Raw genomic sequence first — 16,754 nt, forward strand, 5'->3', positions numbered from 1 at the left:
GATTCTCCTGTGAAACTGGGGGTAAGATGGAGCGAACTCACCCCAGAGCAGCAGGAGCGAGCCTGGTTCACTGATGGTTCCTGTCAATATGTGGCAGGAACCAGGAAATGGAAGGCTGGGGCATTTAACCCTGGTACACAACAAGTTATGGAACTCACAGGGACAGGAAAGAGTAGTCAATGGGCGGAGTTGAAAGCAGTACACATGGTAATAATGGCGGCTGGGGTGCAGGGAGTAAGTATTTATACTGACTCCTGGTCAGTAGCCCAAGGAATGTTAACTTGGATGCCAACTTGGCATGCTACACAATGGAAGATACATTCAAAAGAGGTTTGGGGAGCTGACCTATGGAAGGACATTTGGGAGAAATGCCAAAATATTCCTGTGTCAGTATTACATGTGGATGCTCATACTAATAACAATGATCCTGAATCCCTGCATAATCAGACTGTAGATAAGATAGTGAAAATTCAGGCTGTAAGACAATCAAGTCCTGGATTAGCCAAATGGGCTCACGTTACTGCTGGACATTGGGGTGTGCAGGGAACATTGAAATGGGCGAGGGACAGAGGAATAGATCTCATCATTGATGATATTAAAACTGCCATAGTAGATTGTGAACCTTGTCAACATCAGAAAAAGAGAATCCCTCGACATATACAGGGACAGATACATCGAGGTAAACAAGCGGGTCAGTGTTGGCAGATTGATTTCATTGGACCATTGCCAAAAAGTAAAAACTGTAAGTATGCATGCACAGCCGTGGATGCGGTGTCAGGGGTACTGGTGGTGCATCCGTGTCATAACGCCAATCAGGAGGCTACATTGAAATGTCTGTCATTAATAGAGACCTATTATGGACTACCTTTGCAGGTTCAGACTGATAATGGTACCCATTTCACTGGAAATAAGATCAAAGAATGGGCAGAGAACAACGCGGTAGAATGGATCTATCATGTAGCATATCACCCGAAAGCTAGTGGACTCATTGAGAGAATGAATGGGTTACTGAAAGAGAAACTAAGGAAACTATCGGTTACTAATTCTTTGGACAAATGGAGAGAAAATCTGACTAGGGCAGTACATCAGTTAAATAACAGACCCGTGGGGGATGGAGTTACTCCACTGATGCTAATGGTTGCCAGGGCAGGAAGGGAAACAACTTCTACTGACCCTCCTATACGAATGTGGAAACTAACTTCTGAGGCAGAACTCCCTGTTAGAGCAACTGCGGGCTCTGTGGGATTAGATCTTAAAATCTTGGAAAGCATCACTTTAGTAACCAATAAAGTGACAGTGGTAAAAACAGGATTGGGAATTCAATGTCCACCAGGAACTTATGCTCATGTGTGTCCAAGAAGTGGTTTAGCTTTGAGGGGTCTAACCATTTTAGCTGGGGTAATAGACTCAGACTATCAAGGGGAAATAGGTGTGGTGTGTCAGCATACAGGTAAAGAACCGTTGGTACTGGAAAAAGGAGACAAGATAGCTCAGTTAGTAATCAAACGGTGTGTAATGTCCAAAGTTGAAGAGTTTACTAAACCTACCACTATCACTCAGAGGGGTGAAACTGGGTTTGGATCATCAGACTTTACTGCGGGGGCAAAAGTGTGGGTGGAGCAGCTCAATGGTCCTCCCAGAGCTGGAGAGATTATTGCACAGGGAAAAGATGCTGTGGTAAGTGTATTGTTCCCCGGAGAGGAAAAATGGATTAATATTCCGATAAACAAATGTTACAGGAGAGAAAATTAATGCTTGTCATTCTATCTGCAGTTTTGTATGTATCCCATAGGCGGGTGTCTGAGTGACGGTGGCTGACTGGGTCCCCTTCCCCTACAAAAGGATTGAACCCTTGTCGAGGCGATGGATGGGCTCCGCGGACCTGGTGGTGTCGGATGTTTGGTCATCGTCCTCCATGTCCTCGCTGTCATCGCACTGAGGGCACATTTCTGTTGGGGGCTCACGGAAGGACAAGTGTTGGAAGAAGGGGTCATGGGCCATCTGGAATTGGTTAGCAGTATGTCCAACCGCACTCAAGGCACATTCACATGCAGAGCAAATGACGCTTGCTACTTGGGAAACCTAACATCTACCGGTAAGATGTACCGGTGCAGAGGATGTCTTAAATTCCGAGGAAGGGTGATCAGCCCGGGGGTGTTGGTTCAAGGATCAACAGTAACCTTTAATTCTGCAGCGCGCATCTGTGCATACCATCAGGGGAATGGTACTTGCATACAAAATGGCACAAATTGGAGTATGAAGGTTGATCACGATTTCTGGATCAGGAATGGAACTGTAATCACAGGAGGACACGCCTATTTGTACATATTCTGGGTGCTGCCCGACACAGCTAGAGCTACGCAGACAGCTGTAGCTCCCCTGGTTCACACTTGTCAACAAATGGGACAAATAAGGGTAGCCGAATATGTGCGATGGACTGTGAAATTCCCTCCTATTCCGCCTTGCAACAGGAGGAGGCGAGCATGGTATGACACCGTGCTAGGAGGAACTGGAACTTTGTATGGTCTGGCTAACACAGCAGACAATGAGGTAACACGAACTATGCTGTCCAACACTGGAGAATACACCGCACAAGCTGTCACCAAGACTGCAAGATGGATGCCTTCGACTGTATCTAGTCAGTTAGAAGGAAGTGATGTGTGGAAAAGTGTATTTAAATGGAATCTAAAGCTTTGGAATGAAACTTATGATGCATTGCATAATTTGTCACACATAGGTAATTGGACAGTCTGTTCCTTGCAGACTATTCATGCTGAGACACAAAGAAATAGGTTTCAAATACAGGTAATGAGTAATAACTATCATGCATGGCGAACATTATGGAACATCAGTAGTTCATTATGGCTACAGCCACATGCAGAAATGACGATTTGTAATAAATCTATGTGTACTGGATACTGGGATCAGTATAATATGACATCAGTAATGACTGTGTGTAGATATCAGATACTGCCGGTGATAACCACTAAAGGGTTTTGGTATCTCCATGTTAGTGGAGAGTGGTGGGATGTTAAAACAAATCGAACATATGAAGTAAAACACTGTGATGAGACTGATAAGGGTTTAGCCTGCCCATTGGTAAAAGGACATAGCAATCCATGTTTCACTGATTCAAGGGTCGTACTCTGTGATTGGACGGTCACACCCCCAGAGGAACAGTTTTGGCAGGTGGGTCCTAACACCTTATGCGTGGCTACAATGACCAATTCCCCACAGGTACCTTCAGTTCCCTTTTCAGGTTGTCTCAAGGGTATACATATGTGGGAATGGAATAACGTGACCTATTGGTTGAGTAATTACACTGTATCTAGTCGGCTGACTAAGATACAATGGGAGGTTTTACACTCCCCTTGGACACTCTCACTGGAACGATTCAAATGCGCATTGGATGGTTCCACTGAAGTGGCAAAATTGATTGACTCTCATAGGTCCAACCTTTCCAGGCTCATGGTGTCTACTCTTGTGGCACAAGGGGAAATAAAACATGTTGCTACATTGATTGAACAGGCTTCCGCTCATCATTGGTGGGATATATTTACAGGCATGTCGAGTACCGCTAATAAAGTGCTAATTCCACCTATGATTGCAGCATTAATTATAATCAGCATTCTAACATTGTGTAATCTTATTATTTGTTGGTATGTTATTCGATTAAGAAGAGAAATAAATTGGGTAATAATGCAAAGACTACGATGAAAATTAAAGTGGAACTACAAGGTATGTTACATAAATTAGATGAAAAGTTCAAGAGTGGAATGTAATAAAAATGAACTTGTCATCTGTTGTATAATTGCTTTATATAAGTTATTGATCACTACTGTTTGTCAATCACACTTATCATGAGGATGTAATCAAGGGTAATCATGGTAGAGCCGAACATAATGTGATCATGAGGATGTAATCAAGGTAATCATGGTGGAGGTGTGCAGCTTTGCACGCACATCAGGGAATGTATAAGGAGCAGAGCAGGGCTCAGGGGGGTTAGAGCTGCTTGAAGGATTCTACCTGACGAGGTTCATGGATTACATGTGTTCAGTTCTTCACCTATCATGGATTACGTTTTCTAACTGGGGTGTTCAGCTCTCCACCCATAAGCAACGGTAAGAGAAATGTTTTGTTCATGATTGATAACTTGTATGAATGCCGGTTGAATAAAGCCTTGTTGTTCATCTGATATTCAAGTTGTGTTTCATTGTTTCTGGCGTCGACTTGACAACGATCCTGATTAAATAAATATAAAGTGTAAAAAGAGACTTTGAGTCTTTTAAGGTAATTAAAATAAAATAAAACATTTTATTTTTAGAACAACCTTTCAGAAGAGGAAGTGGCAAAAAAACTACATGGAAAATATGTGAAAACGTTTGGTTTTAACCCCAAATTGAACAAGTTTACCTAGATCTTAAAAAGCAGCTCAGATGATGAAACTGCAACTATGATTCTGATAACAAGCTAACAAATTGAACTAGCTCCTCTTAAGACAACCGGCTAGCAGAGCTTGTGACTGACATTTTATGTGCAGCAGCAAATCAACTATCCTGATTAACAAGGTTATAAAAGCTCATGAATGAAAAATCACTTTGATGTGTGGGGGAACTTTTCCAGGCCCTCTTTAGCAGCTCACGGTGGGACTGGGAGGAGAGTGCTGTAGCCTTTTAGCTGGAAGCTAACCGGAGCATGGGGCTAACATCACCACCCAGTGGAACACTAGCGACATGGAGGTAGGTGGGTTGGTTCACTGGCACGTATCGGAGTCAGCCCGGTTATTATCAGCTGCTTAACGACAGAGTGGACTCACGTTCACGTCTGAAAGCAGCGCCGATTCCAGAAACCTCAGCACAAAGTGCGTTCGTTAATCTGAGCCAACATGACAAACAAGGGAAGCGAGCGGCAGCGGAAAGCAGGGGGCGGAGCAGAGCGGAGATAGTGGAATTTTGGGGTAAGGGTCTACGTAGGGGGCGGGCGTATTACGTGAACGGACCCATCTGGTTGGCCGCATATCAGAAGGGCTACATTTGATTGGTCAAATAATACTTCCGCGTAAAAAACAGAGCTGGTTTACAAAAAGTTGATGTATGACAAGGATGGAAATGTTTGAGCCAAACATTTATCGCCGTTTTTGACGTGCTTTGCGATGGGCCTATCGCACGTCCTGTTATCGCGATGACGATAATTTGTCGATATATTGTGCAGCCCTAGTCTGAAGTACAACTATGGGCAGATTAGCTAATGCTATCGGATAGCAGGCTCACGATCAAGTGGGGTTCAGAAAAAACACGATGGTTGTGAAACTAAGAATATCTAAACTCTACAAGCAGAAGAAAATTCCCCGTCATCCTGTTTTTTCTTAGCTGTATTCAGCGCTATGGAGCAGAACTGCTGCAGTCAGGTTGCTGCTTCCAGTCTGCTCTGCTCAACACTGCTTCACGATTGTGGCAAGCCACTGTAGCATGTAATTCACAAATGTATCCATCATGATAGACATGTCACCATTACAGTTATAGCAGTAGAAATAAAATTTTAGTAGCATTTCCAGTAGCTTATTACTGAACATGTTAATGAAAGACATAAAGTTTGACTGATCATAGTTTAACTATGGATATATTTAGGTGGTAGCATTTTGTCTTGCACACCATTGAACTGGTTTCTAATAGTGTTTTGTTGTTAAATAAAGTAAATGTAGGAGAGAAAAATGTTTTATTAGCTATTTTAAAAATTTTCCTGTTTAATCTGATTAATCGAGTCGAGATCCCATCTGTTACTAGCCTGGCCTGCCAGACTTGTCCTGTTTAATTCTGCGCAGAGAAAGAGTCTGGTAACCCACAGGCAGAGACGCACATGAGACTGGCCAGCTCAAAAATAACCAATCGAAGAAAGACGGAAATGCCGACTGTACCGTGCAAGGCTGTAGTTTTTTAGCTGTATTAAAAAAAAAGGTGTCTGGCAATGGCGCAAACATCTTTCTTTAGAAGAAATGCTTTTAGCGCTTCTACTGGTGGTTTTAAAGACATTCAAGTCATTTAGAACAGAGGAAAGAGTCGCAGTGAACTCCGTCGCTGTCTTCGTTGTTTATTAGAAACTCAACGTCGCTGTGTGTGACATCTGCGACGCTGTGGTTTTATAGCTGCAGTCAAAGATGGCGTCTGGCGACAGTGAAAACATCTTTCTTTAGAAGAAAGGCTTTTAGCGCTTCTACTTGTTGTGGTTTTAAAGACGTGTCCAAGTCATTTAGAACAGAGGAAAGAGCCGCAGCGAACTCCGCCGCTGCCTTTGATGTTTATGAGAAACTGAGCGTTGCTGTGTGTGACGTACGCTGCTCAGCGCTGATTGGCTCGGTTAGAATTCTCACGGGGTGGGGTTACTTGACTAGGAGAGTTCCCAGACCCTTTCACTGTGCAGAATTAAACAGAGGAAGAGTCTCGCAGGCCAGGCTAATCCGTTTCATCAATGATCCAAATAATCGTTTGATGCAGCCCTGCTGCCATCACTCTGTGCACCTGGTCGTCGGGCACTTTTCCAACACAGCAATGATTCAAAACACACATCTAAAGCTACTGTTGCATTTCTGAAGAAGAACAGAGTGAAGGTGATTGAATGGCCAAGTATGTCTCTGATCTGAACCCAATCCAACATCAGTGGGGAATTCTGAAGCAGCAAGTTGAGAATCACTCTCCATCCAACATCCAGGCTCTAAAAGAGGTTATTCTTGAAGAATGGAAACAGATAAATGTTGCAATATGTTGCCAACTTGCTCATTCCATGCCTAGCAGACTTGGTGCTGTTCTTGAAAATCACGGTGGTCATACAAAATGCTAGCTGTAGTAGATTTAGTTGTGGGGTGTATTCCTTTTCGCTTCAACCAGTTTTGGTAAGACTGAAGATTTTGTGATCTAAGTTATAATATTAACCTTAATTTCATGTTATGGAGTTAAACAAGTGAATAAAACCCAGCCTTGTGAAAATTCTGGAATTTGTTCTTTTGTTCATTGAGCTACTGTACAGTTTTTAGGATTGGTTTGTGTTTTGCCTTCTGTATTTCTTTAATTCTTTACTATGTAGTGTTGCATTACGACCTTTAAGCCAAATACTTTCTGCTTGTTTAGTTTTTTCTAACAGTCCAGATTACAAAAAGTGAAAACATGAATCCTACATCCTACTGCGGGGGTTTATCATGTCAATAAACAATGCTCAGTGCTACCCCATCTGTGCTTGGGAATACAGACTGTCTTAAAGCCCTGCTTTGGCTGAATAAACTTTCCCACCCTATACCAGACTGCGTTCAACAGTTGGCATGTCTTTTTAGTGTGTGTGTGTGTGTGTGTGTGTGTGTGTGTGTGTGCGCGCATGCGTGCATTGCTACAAAGAAGAAGGGCCCCTTCATTCTCCTCTAGGCTCCTGTTAACAAAGCTAAGCATGGATCACACTGATGTCACCAAATGAGACGCTCTTCTAAGAAAATCTCTTATTGCAGCTTCCATCTATCCATTTTCTTCTGCTTATCCGAAGTCGGGTCACGGGGGCAGCAGCCTAAGTCGAGAGGCCCAGACTTCCCTCTCCCCAGTCACTTGGGCCAGCTCTTTCAGGGGGATCCCAAGGCGTTCCCTGGCCAGCCGAGAAACATAGTCTGTCCAGCGTGTCCTGGGTCTTCCTTTAAGTCTTCACCCGGTTGGACGTGCCCATAAAACCTCACCAGGGAGGCGTCCTAATCAGATACCCGAGCCACCTCAACTGGCTCTGTTAATTTACAGTGTGACCCGAGTTTCCCCATCTATTTTGATGGGTAATGTGAGAAATAGAAGTACAACAGCGTTTTTCTGTATTCTGCATGCATGTGAAACTCAGAGTGACTGATCGCATTTAAAAAGTAACAACTAATAAGCTGCTTGATTCAGGACCGGGTATGAACATGCAAAATGCATCATATTAGAAGAAGGTCTTGCCTTTCTTACCTCTCATTGGATAGAGGTTGTTGTTACTTCCCTGCAGTGTTCAATAGTCAATCCCTTTCTCACTGCTTTCTATACTTAGCTCGCTCTGTTTAAATATGTGTTATTTATTTGACCTTTAGGTCAAAGCTGATTATGGCGTAGGCCTATTTTCCATTAATCTACAATAGGAACAGACCTGCAATGCATGCAACTGAGCGAAATAGTGTTGTTTGATTGTATTCCATACATCTTGTATCCATGTAAGGCATAAGTGTGTTTAGCTTATGTACTCTGCTTTAATGAGATAACTTAAAATGTATTTCCCATATTGGGAGGCAATTCTGTTAAATGGCACGACATCCAATCTTTCAAATATGTGTTCTAAGTATCGGATTACTTCCCACCATGCTGTCAGAGAGGTGCTGATATTATTACTCTTAAAGCTTTCACGTCTTCTTATGCTTGAACTAATAAATGGTAGGTCCAAAAGCGCTATCTCATTGCAAAGCGTCTCTTCTACATCTAATCAAGACTCATCTAGTTGGTTATGTTGCAGCCATCTTGGTATATATTGGAGACTATTGGCTAAGAAATAATGATGAAAGTTGGGTAGATCCAGCCCTCCTCTATATTTGGTCTTCTGAAGCGTTTTTAAACTAATTCGTGGAGGTTTATCCTGCCAAAGGAATTTAGTGATGGAGGAGTCCAGAGATCTACACCAGTCAAATGGTGGCTTGCTTGGGATCATTGAAAATAAGTAATTGATTCTTGGTAAAACCATCATTTTAATTGTGGCAACCCTCCCAATGAGTGATGGCAGTAGGGACTTCCATCTGACAAGATCATCTTCCAATTTCTTTAAAAGTGGGATGTAGTTTAGTTTAGTTAAATCTGCCAGCCTGGGAGACACATGAGTGCCCAAGAATGTAATCTTCCCTGATTCCAATTAGTAGATTAATTAATTTAATTAATTGGGAGAACGGTGGATTTTAACCAGTTTTTTGAATAATCTGAAACTCTTGAAATTGAGTTTATCAATTAAATTGATTAGAAAGGAGAGAATTGAGAACTCTGGAGAAAAAGTAACCATCATCTGCATAAAGACCAATTTTATGTTCTATGTTCTTACATTTAATGTCTTTAATACCTCTAGAATGCCTGATTGCTGCTGCTAGTGGTTCAATAAAGATAGCAAACAGTGAGGGGGAGAGTGGGCATCCTTGCCTCGTCCCCCTCTGAAGCTAGCTGATGTTTGGTCGTTTGACCTGACACGTGCAGTTAGTGAACTGTATAATGTTTTTAACCAGTTTATGAAGGAATTTCAAAAACCAAATTTATGTAAAGTTGCAAATAAGAACTTCCAGTTAAGTCTGTTGAAAGCCTTTTCTGCATCAAGAGCTAAGATATTAGTTTCTATGTATCTACTATAAGAAAAGTATCTAATTAAGTAATCTACGTGAATTTGTGGACGAATGCCTCGACTTAATGAAACCAGTTTGGTCAGGGTGTATAATGAAAAAGGATACCTTCTCTAATCCTTTTGCAAGGGATTTGCACTAGGGCTGCAACAAACGATTATTTGGATAATCGATTAATCGGATGGGGTCTTGACACGATTAATCGATTAATCGGATTACATGGGGAAATTTTTAAAAACTGCTAGGGAAACGTTATTTCTCTCCTTCCTTCACTTTATTTAACACAACATTATTAGAAAACAGTTCAATAGCAGAAAAACAACATGCCATCACCTAAATTGTCTTATAAGGTGTATAGACAGAGACCCTAAGCTACATCTATCTGTGACCTAAAATGCTTGGTCCAAGTTAAACAGCTTAAGGGCAATTCTCATCTGTTTTGTTTGATCTCATCTGTTGACATTTATTTTAAATGTAATTAAACATAGGCTGTGAATTAATCAAAATTGATCACTATTTCCAAAAATGACTGAAAAAATACCAAATAAAACAAAAGTAAATGAATGCCATCCTCCTTGCGATGATGCCCTGGGCAACTGCCATAAAGTCACATCAAGAAATGCTGCTGATCATTCCAATGATCCCAAATAGACTCACATTAGGCCACATGAAAGCAACTGAACCCAAAAATATATTAACCAGTATATAACTGCACTCTCACACAACACGCCTGCAGCAACAGTTAGGACTCCTCCCTCCCTTTTAAAAGCGTTTTTGCTTCTGAGGACATTGTGGTTGTAAAACAACACGCTAGTAGTCTGGCCCCGGTATGATCAACCAGTTTCTGCGGGAATGTGACGGCGGAACCAGGGCCAGATTAACACTTTGTTGTACCCTGGGCAACAATATTCAAGGGCTCCATCATCACGACCCAAGGATCACCATAATGTGGTCACATACAGAATATTTTACTGTAATATGCAGTAAATATACTCAATACTTGAATGCCTGACAACACGTAACCTGCCCAGAGTAACCTTTGACCCACCTCGTGTGGACTGACCAATGAGGAGAGGGTCTTAACTTGAGGCCCTCTCTTCATTGGTTAGTCTGCATGAGACTGACTCTCAACTGACGTTCAGTCATAGGCAGCGAAGCGTCTCTGTGCAGTGCAAAAGCCCGGGTGGACAGTTTGTTTAATGTAGGGTGACCATATTTCCATTTCCAAACAAGAGGACAGGGGATCTGTGCCTATGACGTCACACTATGGCAACGCCACACAAACCATGTTGGGACCCATTTTTTGTAAGAACTAAATTAATATCAGATTCTGCCAATTAAAGGGCTCTAAAACAATTCATATGTAAATATTTTGCATATTTAATGCAAAATCTAATTTTTCTGCTTTAGTGCTGCAACAAGGTTTTATTAATAATAAATTATTATACCTTTTGTTTTACTACAGCATCGGTAAGCTTCCTGTGCACAGATTATTAAGGATGCTTGTTTCAGCTGTGAGATTAGACGATAGGATCAATGAAAAAATAAGTTGTCACACACTCCATGGAAACTTTCAGAGAATCCACAAATAGTGGCTTTCAAATGGTTTTGTTACTTTTTGCAAGTTTATAAAAGAAGCAGATGAGACAGCATGTCTGATAATTTAGTTTTTCATCTGATAATATTAGAACATGTCAGTAATGTCTGAGGGGCTTTTATAAACACCATATAACTAACACTACTGGAGAGGGCATGAATTACACAGAGGCTTCTGGGGAGCCCAGTTATGGGGGGGGGGGGGGGGCATTTTGCCTTGGCCCCCAAAATGTCTTGAAACGGCCCTGGGTGTGTGACTGAGTTTTGAAGGTGATCTGAATTGTATCAGATGTGTAAATATTACATGTGTATAACTTAATGTTTTTTATAGGTAAAAACGTGTAGTGGAGATAAATCTACCTACATTTTACTTTTCAACACTTTGTTTTGTTTTCTTGTTTTTATTGAACTATTTTCCTGTCCTGTCTGTCTCTCATCTTCCTGCATCTCCTCTAAACTCTCCAGAAAATCTGTTGCCTGGATTCTTACCTTTTCACCTCATCAGTTACTTTTGAGCAGATCAAAGGGATCTCCTGACCGAAAAGCGCAGAGCGCGTTTTCGATGCTGCGTGAGGTGACATCACCACAACACAGGTGATGAGCTCCGCAGTAGCGAGCTTCAGGCACAAATAAGACAGAAAATAGAGAACATGTGCGGACATGAACGATCGTGTGCTAATTATAGTTTTTTGGTTGCGCCACTTTGAGAATGGACCGTGCGCTGGAAGCAGCTGCCTGGATCGCTGTGCAACAATGCGGAACCGGTTCGCAGCAGCGCAAGTCTGCCGGCTCTCCCTCGAGCTGATCTGCCGGCTCTCCCTTGCGCTGATCTGCCGGCTCTCCCTCGCGCTGATCTGCGGCTCTCCCTCGCGCTGATCTGCCGGCTCTCCCTCGCGCTGATCTGCCGGCTCTCCCTTGCGCTGATCTGCGGCTCTCCCTCGCGCTGATCTGCGGCTCTCCCTTGCGCTGATCTGCGGCTCTCCCTCGCGCTGATCTGCGGCTCTCCCTCGCGCTGATCTGCCGGCTCTCCCTTGCGCTGATCTGCGGCTCTCCCTCGCGCTGATCTGACTTGCTCTGGTCTGCGCGCAACGGCGGGCGGGAAGGGGGGGGGGGGGGGCGCTTTTGGAAGAGTTGTGCGACACAACGAATCGATGACGCAATTCGTTGCCAACGCTTTTAGTAATCGATTTTCATCGAATTTATCGATTCGTTGTTGCAGCCCTACTTTGCACATTATTTTGAGATCAACGTAAATAAGGGATATGGGGCGATGGCTGGTAGGAAATGCAGGGTCTTTGCCTGGTTTAAACAGGAAACTAATGTTGGCTGAATTCACATTTGACTGTAGCCTGCCATTCTCTTCAATTTCCCTCATCTTTCTGAAGAATGTTAGACCTAGAGCCTTCCTATTGGACATGGTTTTAAGAGCTTCACACTCATTCTTGACTCACCACTTTATTGGGGACTTTTTTTTTCTTTTCAGAACTATATTGAACAAACAAAAAGTGTAAAAAAAATCACAAAATGTATACAAAATTTAACACAGAACATGTGCAGGGGTGCAAAAATATCAAATAATTTATATGTAGCGCAAATATTAATAGTTTTTAACGCCTTTTTCTTTAAAGATCCGTTAATTTATGTGTACGCACACACACACACACACACACAGTGGTGAAGTGGGTGGTGAAAACAGGTCTTTTTATAATGAGCCTTATTATGCATGTTTTGATTGGTCATTTCTCGTGGCTCCTGACATTTTAAGCTCCAACAAAATTGTAAATGCTTTATAGAGGCTCAAAGATTAGTTTCAGATTACCGATTAACTGCATTCTAGGTCCTCTTTGAAGTCAAATTTAGTTCTGCCTGTTTTATTTTGTATTTATGATATGAGACAAAAACCTCAAATCTGTTTTTTAGCTGAATAACAAACATAACAAAACAAAAAACTTCACCTTTTAGTTTCTTGATTTTCAATTGAGAATGAGAAAATGAATGACCGATTCTAGACATGAATCCAGAGCTGCAGGAATGAAACAGAGTCAGCATGAATGGAGAGAAGTTGGAGAGGGGAAATGTGCCGTCATGCCGTTTGTATCGTTCCTTCCTGCAGGAGACAGAAAGTGTGTCAGCTCCGGTGTCAAATCAGTCAATGGGAGCCAACCCCCCACCCCCCACGGTGGGGTCTGTGTGATTTTCCATTAACCCTGAAAAGGATTGTGTTAGCACATACTGGCTCAAGAAAATGATTTTAAAAAAGGAAAAAAATGCATAAAATCCCTTTAAATAACCTCTAACTATCCAACACTAAACAGAGTGAAACAAAGCAAAATTTAAAAAACAAGAAAAACTATGCAAGTTCAGTATTTACAGACTGAACTACTTACAGGCAAATAACTTAGAAACGCTGAGATAATCACACAGGAACATTTGTAGATCCTGCTTGAAAAGATATTTTTGCTTTGCTTAGTCCACACTCGTCCTTTGAATTGTCATTAAAGGTAAAATGTGTCCAAATCTGGCTGCATTTGCTGCTTTAATTCACGTGCGGATTAAACATGGAGAGAGAGAATGGGAGTGAGAATGAAAAAATAAAAAATAAATAAAACTCTGACTCTCCTCCGAGACGGAGTCGCTGTTCTGACTATGCGTGCTTCCTCGTCGAATAGTCCTACCACAGCGTGTGAGGACAGTTTTGCTCTTGTTTACAATATAGTAACACGCTTATGAAGCACGGTTTGTTTTAAATAGGTGATATTACTCAAAAATACAGAACTGCTGTTAGCAAAAACATTCATTGTTATTACCCCCTCCCCTGATGTCATGGCAGCAAATCGTTCCTGAGCGTGAACCCCCTCACGCTCTCAGGCTGACGCACGGCACTGAAATTGTTTGTGAGTGTACAAATGACAAATGAGGAAAAATACAAGCAGCAGAATCAGCTCGGAGAGGGAGGCTGTGAATCTGTTTATGGTGGCTACTGCAGGGCAGAGAATTTACCGGTGGCTATCAAATACATACCAAAGAAAAATGTTGTCTGGACAGACATGGACGAGAATGGGCAGCAACTCTCTGTAGAGGTTGCTGTCATGCTAAAACTGAAGACAGACACAACCAATTCAGTGGGGAAGTCAGCTCCAGTTTCCCTCTTGGACTGGTTCGATCTGAACCAGGAACTGATTGTGGTTATGGAGGTACCAGGGCCTGCAGTGGACCTGTCTCAGTATGTTGAAAATAACAAAGGGCCTCTACAGGAAAGTCAGGCAAAGCTAATTATAAAACAGCTGGTTGATGCAGCCAAACGTCGGGAGGATAACAACATCTTTCACAGAGACATGAAACCCCATAACATTCTCATTACTGACTCAGAAGTCCCACAACTTCAACTGACTGACTTCGGACTGAGCTGTTTCACAAACCAAGCACATGATAACGACGGTTTCTACGGTACAGAGGAACATGCCCCTGCTGAATGGCTGTCCAATGGTGTTTACAATGCTGGACCAGCAACAGTTTGGCAGGTTGGAGTTGTTCTGTCAAAAACAAATTAGAACTCAGCAAGAAACTCTCTCCAAACTGCAAGAGTTCCTTAAACAGCCGTTTCATTAGGATCCCAGGCGACGTCCCAGCTTAGAGCAGCTTCAGCGTCACCCTTGGATTTTATAAAACACAAAACCCCATTAAGGGTCTGGATCAGGCATCGGCAACATATGGCTCTTTTAGCGACCCCTAGTGGCTCCATGGAGCTTCTTCAAAAATATATGAAAATGGATCAGGGGATATATTTTTTGTTTTAATATGGTTTCTGTTGTAGGATAAACATTCTTAACATTTTCCAATGCCATAAAATGTGCATAATAAATATTAAAATTCAACATTTCTGTCAACAAAGATTTGCGACATAGCCTGCGACACACGTTTCAGCGCGGCGCTGTGCCTGGCAGGTGGTTATTGTAACCAAACCGGCATGTGTCAGAGCCATGGATCCCAAAGGGAAAAAGAGAAAGATAGCTGATGAGAACAGAGGATTCAAGGAAGAATGGACCGAATTATTTGCTTTCATTGCCAATGGCTCACAGATGAGAGCTTGCAGTCCTGTGTTAAGATTAAAGTTTCATCTTATGTGCCAAATGTTGAGAAGCTATCCAGCAAGGTCCGAAAACAGAAGTCACATTAAACCAAACCAGTGAGAAGGCAATCCTTTCATAGGCCTGTTTTTATGAAGAGATTTCTGATTTTGGCAGTATTTGAGATGACACTTGGGGATATTGCTAAAAACTAAAGAGAAGAGGATAATGCACAGAAATCAAACTTAAACAGTCTTATTTTAATTTAGCTTTACATTTTCAAAAAACTCCTCTACTGCATTTTATTTTTTTAAGCAAGCTGCCTTTTAATTGCAGGCTGTTTTATTACTCATTTGCAAGCCTATTCATTTGTGTCTGTTGCTGCCACAAGGGGGAAAGAGAAAAGGATTGTTCTGTACTTATTCGTTTACACTGACTTACTTAACAATTGTTATTTATCTCATGAGTATATTCTCATATACATCACACTAGGGCTGCAACAACGAATCGATAAATTCGATGAAAATCGATTACTAAAAGCGTTGGCAACGAATTGCGTCATCGATTCGTTGTGTTGCGCAACTCTTCCAAAAGCCCCCTCCCCTCCCGCCCGCCGTTGCGCGCAGACCGGTGGAGAGCCGGCAGGTGTTTGTAAGAGGAACATGGCAGAAGCAGCGAGACTCCAAAAAAGTAAAAACTTCTAAAGTTTGCGAGCATTTTCAGTTAAATCAGGCGAAGACATTCAACGTTTGTAGGTCAGACAGCATGGCGCGGGGATACTACGGTGATGATGCAGTGTCTTAAACGCAAGCATGTCAGAATCATCAGCGAGGAGGGAGAGAGCTCTGTGTCCGGGTAAGTTAAAAACTTTTCAAAAGTGATTCACCCAAGCCCCGGATTATTACACAGGCTAGACATGCCCTAAGCTCGTATAAAAAAGTCCATAAAATTGTAAGCGCGACGCTATTAGATAGGCGGGGGGGGGGGGGGGGGGGGGGGGGGCTCGCGCCGCTGCGAACCGGTTCCGCCGTCACATTCCCGCAGAAACTGGTTGATCACACCGGGGCCAAACTACTAACATGTGGTTTTACAACCACAATGTCCTCAGAAGCGAAAATGCTTTTAAAAGGGAGGGAGGAGTCCTAACTGTTGCTGCAGGCGTGTTGTGTGAGAGTGCAGTTATATACTGGTTAATATATTTTTGGGTTCAGTTGCTTTCATGTGGCCTAATGTGAGTCTATTTGGGATCATTGGAATGATCAGCAGCATTTCTTGATGTGACTTTATGGCAGTTGCCCAGGGCATCATCACAAGGAGGATGGCATTCATTTACTTTTGTTTTAGTTGGTATTTTTCAGTCATTTTTGGAAATACGGTAGTGATTAATTTTAATTAATTCACAGCCTATGTTTAATTACATTTAAAAATTAGTTGTTTGACATCCCCAGTTATAATAAATGTCTACGGATGAGATCAAACAAAACAGATGAGAATTGCCCTTAAAGAGCAAGTCACCCCCAAATAAACTTTTTTTTGCTGATAAACTAAATAAACGAGTGTCTAATCGTGCTGCAGACACGTGTCGTCAATAATTTGGCACTTCAGTGCATCTTAGTTCAAATTTAAATATTCTGCCTAAAACTGGCAGTGTTGTGCCGTTGTCAGGTAAAAACTCTGCACTGTATTTGAATTTAAATCTGCCACCACTATTGGCTAAGAAGTATGAT

The 16,754-nt window shown here is 42.2% G+C and overlaps 1 protein-coding gene across 2 annotated transcripts in view; it reads right to left on the reverse strand.

The window, feature by feature from the left end:
• Positions 1 to 16,754, reverse strand: part of cyfip2 (cytoplasmic FMR1 interacting protein 2) — a 62,257-nt gene that overhangs the window by 34,666 nt on the left and 10,837 nt on the right. The window lies entirely within an intron of this gene.

The sequence above is a fragment of the Nothobranchius furzeri genome, chromosome 2, assembly GCF_043380555.1.
Source record: "Nothobranchius furzeri strain GRZ-AD chromosome 2, NfurGRZ-RIMD1, whole genome shotgun sequence".
Taxonomy (NCBI): Eukaryota; Metazoa; Chordata; class Actinopteri; order Cyprinodontiformes; family Nothobranchiidae; genus Nothobranchius; species Nothobranchius furzeri.